Source organism: Python bivittatus, unplaced genomic scaffold (genome assembly GCF_059951505.1).
Source record: "Python bivittatus isolate LINGU-HERP-01145 unplaced genomic scaffold, Pbiv_v1 ctg000980_np1212, whole genome shotgun sequence".
Taxonomy (NCBI): domain Eukaryota; kingdom Metazoa; phylum Chordata; class Lepidosauria; order Squamata; family Pythonidae; genus Python; species Python bivittatus.
Genome location: NW_028277125.1, coordinates 60573737 through 60581558, shown reverse-complemented (window position 1 = coordinate 60581558; position 7822 = coordinate 60573737). Strand labels below are relative to the sequence as shown.

At 43.7% G+C, this 7822-nt stretch overlaps 1 protein-coding gene across 4 annotated transcripts in view; it reads left to right on the top strand.

Moving 5' to 3' along the window:
- The first annotated feature begins 217 nt into the window (after positions 1–217).
- The window catches only part of CTBP2 (C-terminal binding protein 2), a 238947-nt gene continuing 231342 nt past the window's right edge, over positions 218–7822 (top strand). For 3 of the 4 annotated variants that reach the window (XM_088131983.1, XM_088131980.1, XM_088131981.1), the window contains exon 1: positions 218–800. The gene's annotated coding sequence lies outside the window, so the exon portion shown is untranslated. Of the gene's footprint in view, positions 801–1669; positions 2127–7822 lie in introns of those variants that run through there. The other variant, XM_088131982.1, reaches the window with a different exon arrangement.

Genomic DNA, 7822 nt, shown 5'->3' with positions numbered 1-7822 from the left:
TGCCCACACAGTTGGCGGCTGCACTTTCTCGCCGACTCCCTCCCTGCCCATCGCTGATTCCTTCCCATTCCGCCAGTGTTGCTCCCTCTTAAGTCCTGCCAACTTGGAACCGCGAAAGTCGAGGGAGGGAGGGAGGTGGAAACCGAGTGCAGCACAAGAGACGCTCCTCCTTCCTCTTCTTGTCCCCCCCTTTCCCCTCCCCCCTTTCCCTTTCTTTCTTGCTGCGCCTGTTTGTACTTTAGCTGATCCACTAATCCCCTGAGAAAGCCTATTTGCAGTGAAGAGTATCTGTAGGGGGCGAGGCTGGTCCATGTGGGTTTGTGTCATTGGTTTGCAAAGAGAGAGACCCCGCCTATTGCCCAAAAAGAAAAGAGAGAGAGAGAGAGAGAGAGAGAGACCCTACCTCTCTCCTAGCTACTCAACACAACGGAGAAAGAAGAAGCGGAGGCTATAGAAAATCACCCCCCCCTTATTTTTTATTTTTGCTGGATCAGCACCAGCCAGAGACTTCTTTTTTTCAAAAAAGGAACGGGGGATTCCAAGTTGCTGTTACGCCCCCCCTCCCCATCCATCCTCACTTGGAGTAGCGGCGGGAGCCTGGCGAAGGCGGCGAGGATTAAGTTTTTGTGTGGTGTGTGCGTGTGTGTGTCATTTTAAGGTGGCTCGGAAGCAGCGAGAGCCCGCGGCGGCAACCGATCGATCAAGAAGGGGGAAAGATGCAACAACGCTGAGAGCCCAGGCGTCGGCTTTCGCCCAGGCGGGGGGGCTGCTCCCTGTGGACCCGACGAGCTGACGACGAGGTAAGGAGCGGGGCTGGCGGGCGGGCGGGCGGCGAGACTCTTCCCCGGCTTGCTCGGCCGCGGGGCTCGGTCTCTCTCCTCCCTGCATTGCAAATGCGTGTGCCCGTCCTGGTGGTGTCCATGTGTTTTCGCTTCACTGCGCCATCCAGAAAAGGGAAGCCGGCGGGGGTGGGGAGGAAAGGACGAGGGTAAGCGGGAAGTGCGAGGACATCTTTGGTCACATCTCACCTCCTGTGGGCAGCTTCAATCCGGCTGGGTAGACCCTTCCGTCCTTCCAAGTCGCCCCCAGGATGTTACAGAGCGGTGGTTGTTGTGTGTGCTTTTTTAATTCCACCCACACCCCTTCCCTCTACTTGCGGTGGTCGTGCAAAGGTGTGCGTATTTGTCGAAAATGCTTTCAGATCCAGCGCGCGCATTTGGTCGTGTGTGTGTGTGTGCGTGTGTATCCCGCCCTCCCACTTTTCAGTTGTGATGCACGTTTCGCCCCCCCCCCATTTATTTTAACACGGCTAGCGTGGATCGTGCTGGCTTTTCGGGAGTCAGGCTACGGCGGAGGGAAGCAAGTGAATCTCTTGTCGCTCCTCGTCCGTCCCTCGCAGACCCCCTAAAGGGGAAAAAAGAATAAATAAAAGAGTATCTGAGCCTGTTTTTGTTGTTGCTCGGGAGAAGCAGAGCGAGCGGGCGGGCGGGGGCAGATAATAAGTTGCTGCTCTTCTTTTTCATTCTTCGATTTTTAAAAACAAGCTCTCCTCCCTCCCTCCCTCCCCCGCTTCGGCCGAGAGAATAAGTGAGAGACGTTAAATGAGGTGAAGTGGAAATCTTTTGTTTTGCTGGGCTCTGCATTGTTTACTTAGTACGGAGTGTGATGGACAACATCTGCCAGCAGATTAGCAGGGTAACCCACGGTTTGCAGCGCTGCCAAAGTCTCGGCCAAGACAACGGAGGAGGAGGAGGGGGGGGCATCGAGGGAGCAGGGAGAGCGACGTTTCGCGCGGCTTAGCCTGGAGAGTGCCTTTTCCAGAGGCTGCGGGAATCCACTTCTTGCCCGATGCACTTCTCCTCCTCCCCCCGCCGCCGTTGTACTTGCATGCAATCAGGAGAAAGTTTTTCCTGCTGCTGGAAGTCGCGATAGGCGAAGCGATGGCAAAGCAGGGCTGGGTGGGTGTGATCCGTCGGAGCCCTCGGGCTCTCCGCTCTTCCCAAACTCCTTCGGACTTGCAGGGGAGCCGGGGAGGGACCGGCGTGGCTCCGGAGCTTCCTCTGCCTGGCGGGGAGAGCGAGCTGCGCCAGAGCCGCGCCGGAGCAGTTGCGAGCCCTCTTGCGAAGGTGGGAGCGAGCGGCGCTGGCGGAGGAATTTGGAGGGGCTCGGAGACCTGGGGAGGGGAAGTGGGTGGCGATCAAGGCGCCACCGTCTGCGGAGAGCCGCGGCTCGAGCCGAGCCTTTCCCCGGGAGCGCGTTCTGCCCAGTTTCATTGTGACGTTTGCAAAGGGGGCTTGCAGTTGTTTTGTTTTATTCCTCTGCATGGAAAAGCGGGGTGCTTCGCGGCCCGAAGGCTGCACGATTTGCCCTCTGCGGCGCCGGTTGGCTTTTGGTTTTTCCCCTAGTGCAAAATAATTTTTAAAACGAGCTCTTTCCGAGCTGGATAGATAAGACGTTTGCGTCACATATTCATTATCATTGCCGCGTTAGTTATTGGGGGTGGGGATTGACGGTTCGGGCACTTTAGACTTGCAGCGATCTTCTCTGCTCCGCTCCGCTCCCCCCTCCCCCCCGCTGGAACCCCCGGAGACGGAGTCAATGGAAAATTGAAGTGCTGCCTTTTCAGGAATGAAATGGCTGGTCGTCTTGAATAGGTGTTGCCATCTACACGGATAAACAAGAGAAACATCACTGAGTAAATCAGCTCCTTAGCAACTCCGCTGGACCCAGGATTTCTCTATCACTCTGATATTTGTCAGGCAAGAGTATTTCCGTGAGGAGCCAAACACTTAAGCGGCTGACCTTTTTGCTTGAAATGGGCTGAAATTTTGTTCTCCAGTTCTCCTGCACAGAACTATTTTTGTTTCCAAATAATTCAAATAGAACACCAAGTTACATCCTTTTGGAAAAGAGATCAAATCTGACTCATCTGTGCTCTTTTGTAGTTCACAAGGATTAAAATTCAGCACCTAAATGAAAAGCACTAAAAACCAGCTATCTCTTTCCAGAAAGTACCTGTAATAAAAGGTGATTGCTGTGGATAGTTTCACTCTAAGTGTAGGTTTTTTGACCCAGACTGACAGGTGGCCAGAAAAGCCTTGCTTTGCTTTCAGGGAAAACGAGTTAGTGTTTAAAAACAGAATTCAGGATTTCAATTTGGCAGCGTTATCCTGCAATCTGCATTATATGCAGAAAGAAAATAATTTTTGGAAATTGCTTATTTTTAGAACATCCTTTTGATCGTCTTTTAAAGTCGACAATAAATACACCATAATGAAGGCACTATAATTGTGCACTCTCAAAAAAGTATAAGATGGGTAAATAAAGGAAAGCAACAGTTAACTTTGACCTTGCTCAATATCTGCCCAGAAAATTTGTGGGATGATGTATCTAATATGATTATTAAGTATGAGATATGATTTAGCCAATTAACTCCACCTATATATACTTCTATATTTTGTGATTGGTTATGAAACAGTGGGAAGGGAGATTAATTGTTATTGCTGATATTGAGAAATGTTTGGGAGATATAGAACGCAAATTGAACATTATATAAGAATCAAGCAAATGTTTCTCATCAATATTGGTGATATAGGAAATTCAACCCTAGACTCCAAGCAGTAGTAGATTATTTCAGCAGATCTTGATGGTGTCCCTGGTAGTTTCATGCCAATAAACAGTTGCTCTAAAAATAGCTTTTAAAAATTGCACATATAAATGATTTTATTTAATAAGCCAATTGAAGGCGATATCATTTAGAAAGTACATTCAGAGCAGTGTGAAGCGCTTCAGCTGATTGTAGTTCAGGAATGTCAGTTGTACATCTGTTTGTTTTTTTAGATCTTGTAATAGGCTACAGCGGATTTTCCAATGATCAGAGTCATTTCATTAACAGACAATTCAGAAAAGAGTCTACTCTAATTGCGGTTCTGCAATAGTGCAAACATGCATTTAAAAAAAAACAATGATCTTTTACTTTGAATCAAATTGCAATTTTTTTAAAAAAACTGAGGATGTTGTAAGAGTTGTGGGCATTCTCATATTGAGGTAGAATAGTGTTTGGTCAACATCTTAGGAAGGTAAAGTATGTATTACTATATACTGTGGTTCATAATGCAGATTAAAATTTGTGATGTAATTAAAAATCTTAACCTAAGAGTTTCCAGGAAATAAGCTGAAAAATGATAAAGTGCTTCTAACCCTAACTTTATCAAAAAGTTCTGTAAATAAGATCAGTTTGATTGTACAGCCAGTAAAAGATCATGAAAAATTGCTTCATGATGTATGTCAGAACTTCACTGAAAGGACTATATAGTGGACACAGTTGTTACAGGAAATGGTTATGTTGGACTTTACATCTTTTTAGTACGCTTCACTTGTGACTGATATTGTGCATTGAAGGAAAACCTTTGGAGCAAGTTAAGTTGAGCAGAATTAGTTCATATGACAAAATGTAAATATTTATAGAGTCGTGTTGTTTTCAAAAGTGATTTTTTGATTTTGAAACCAAGGATGTAGTACTATATTCAGAGAACAATACAGCCCTATACTGGTTAACCTGGAGTTAAGTTTGTGTATGTCCAGTTGGGATTAAATACATACTATAGCCTTGCAGCTGCTTTGAAAACATTATTTACATATCGCTCTCCATCTTGCCGATTGCTTTTTGAATTCTCAAATCTAGCTAATCTAGCTACTATCCTCAGTGCAGGCCTGGTGCCTACAAGACATGAAGTTTTAAATGGCATGCAGTGTTAATCATTGCATCAATGCTTTGGAGTTTATTTTTGATTAGTACAAGCCTCCTTGAAATCTGTTAGGGTTATCTGGTGAACTCTGCATATCTAAAAAAAATAAATAAATGGAAGAGGGAACCTGCATGGGAACTTTCTCTCGTTAGTAAGCAGCTATGTGGATGGTGACCTTGGGGTTAAAGGTTAGAAAGAAAAGGTTTCAGTAACAGCTTAACCATCACAATGATTATTTATTTATTTGTCACATTTATATAGCTGCCCATCTCACACAAAGCCACTCTGGGACTAACAAGTTTGAGGGAAGCCCCCGGAAATGCTCTCCCCTCCATGTCTCTTCATAAAATGTAGACAAACTCTGAACATATGAACACTTGTGAAAGAATGGAAGAAGTCAGAACTACTGTTTGATTTGGTTTAACAGGTGATTGATTCTGGGTGGGGCCAGTTCATTGATTTCTGTGTCATTTTTGCATTCTCAGTGAATCTGTTTTTTGTTATGGAATGGGAACTAGATTCTTGGAGAAACTTTGAAACCAACATTTTGATTTGGACTGGACTGGTCATTGCTTGCATCCTGGCTTCGCCTTTGTGGCTTTATGTAGAGCCTTATGGAACATTAATGCATCTCTTACCAGAGCTGAATTGTTTCTTAGTGTGTCAAATTCTACAGGGGCTTACCAATATATGATGCCCTTTGAAAGTTTTCCTTATGGTCTGTTTCCGTTTAGGTTCAACTTAACAACTTTTGCAAAGTGACTTTTTGTGTAGCTCCAGTTCTGGAATGGCAGCTAAGACCAACTCACTCCTGCCATGAATCACCATTGAAAGCCAAGTTATACCCTTTGCCCTTGTGTGTTTCCTAAAAGGGAGAAAAACATTGAGAGGAGTGTTCAGTAATAGTAGAAGGATGTCACTGGCATTCATTTTCAGTTCAGCAGAGAGCACTTGTCAACATAACATATGAATGTCTAGAGTTCCAGCACTAACTACCTTTTTTATGTTAAACACCACCAAATGTGCTGTGTACTGGACTATGGCTGCAGATAGGCATCTGTTCAGGTTGAGGTGGGTGAAGATAAATTTCTATCAGGCGGGGTGCTAAGAACCTCTTTGTTACATTTTTTTTTTAAGTGGTTTGTATATGGTGACTGATGGCATAAGGCAGGATAATGTCATCAAATGACTGGCAGACATACCATCAGTAGTATGGCCAGAAATTACTTTGCAGCCCCAAACCCCATCATACTTGCCGCAGTTAGTTAAGTTGTAGCCTGATGCATGCTTTTCTGAGATAGTCCTATTGAAAACCATGGAATGTGGGGTAAAAATGCAGTGGGTACATTGCATATGCCATTGAAAAGAAAAAGTGGATGAGACTATTTGGGTTCTGACAAATAGTACTGATGTTGCTAACTTGATCTACATTGCATGTCTTTTGAAAACCTTGTGAAAGCAACAAGATACTACTAAAAAGGTTTGCTTGAATCAAAAAGTAGGATTTATAATGGAATAATACTGTTCTGACTTTCTTATGTATTGGGGCAGAAGTTGGCAGTGTGCTCCTTCTGGTTGCTGGAGGACTCAGAATCTGACAACTCAACCAACACAGTTAGTGGTCAAGGCTGAGCCCCCCCTCCAAAAGTTAACTTTTTAAATAAATTACTAACACATAGCTTATATTTGCCTTTTCTCACCATGTGTATCTATGTTAGTAATGTGTGGCTCCACATAGAAAAGCAATATTAATCTTTGGTAATGCTTTTCCTTTTTAAATCTTTTTTATCTTTTACCCTTTTCAATGGCATATGCGGTGTACCCACTGCATTTTTACCCCACATTCCATGGTTTTCAATAGGACTATCTCAGAAAAGCATGCATCAGGCTACAACTTAACTAACTGAGGCAAGTGTGATGGGGTTTGGGGTTGCAAAAATTCTTATTTGTCATAGATAACCAGGCAATCAGCTGCTTACAACTTTGGTTTGCTAGCTTGCCGCTCTTAGTTTCACATGGCCAGTGTTAGGGTTCAAACCAAAGTGGACCTGACCTAAAAACATAACTTCATTCTAGGTATCTAAAGAGTTGGTTTATAGTAATGAGGAAAATCCATTTTATGGGTTGACCCTGGGTTGACTCTTTATTGGGATCACTTGAATTAAAGACTGAATTCCTGCACTCAGCGGGAGGTTGGACTTGATGACCTAAACAGTTCCTTACAACTCCATCATTGAGTGACCTTGAGCCTTGATTCAGCAGTCTTGCTGGGGCTCAGAAGCTTATGAATCTTGTTGGTGTTGGTAGATTTTTTTTTAAAAAAGCTTTTGGTTGTTGTTTTTAAATCTGGCACTTATTTTTCTCTGGAGATGTTGAAATAACTGTTGGGGGAACTTTCCCTTTGGAAAGACTGAACACCTCTGTTGGTCCAAGTATGCATTAGCTTGGCTGTAGCACCGTTCCATAATCGAGGCTCTTTGCTTGCAGCAACAACTGCTTGAAGTAGACCCCCAAATCCTAGTATGCTAAGCAAATATGTGGAAAGGAGGCTTAAGTTTTATGAGGAATTGTGATATAATGAAACTTGTAGTAATATGTGCTGATTCATTATTACTATGAACAATTCATTACATTATTACATAACCCTCATATTTCTTTAAAAAAACAGCCACTGCAGTACCATGTTATGGTGAACATGTCTAGAAGAAAAATAAAAGACTAATCTGCCTATTATAAATTTACTTTCACCTGCTCCGCCTCCATCTCTTCTGCTAAACATAGTATTGTACCACATAGATCTATAGCAACTCAGTGCCTTTTTGCTACTTTTTCATAGTTAACTTATTTATTTTTTTCTCAGTAAAAGTAATGAACACTCTGAAATCATCCATAGTACTATAAGTACTCCGTCAGGCTTTCCAGGTTGTTTCTTCCCCCCTTCATCTTCAGCTCTGTTGGGTTGTCAAACTGTTGTCTGAATCACTGTTTTTGGCATCTCTCATGGCCTTTTCTGATTGTACTATCAAAATTTGGTAGAAAACATCTGAGATTCAGAAATGCAGTTTTCCATTGTT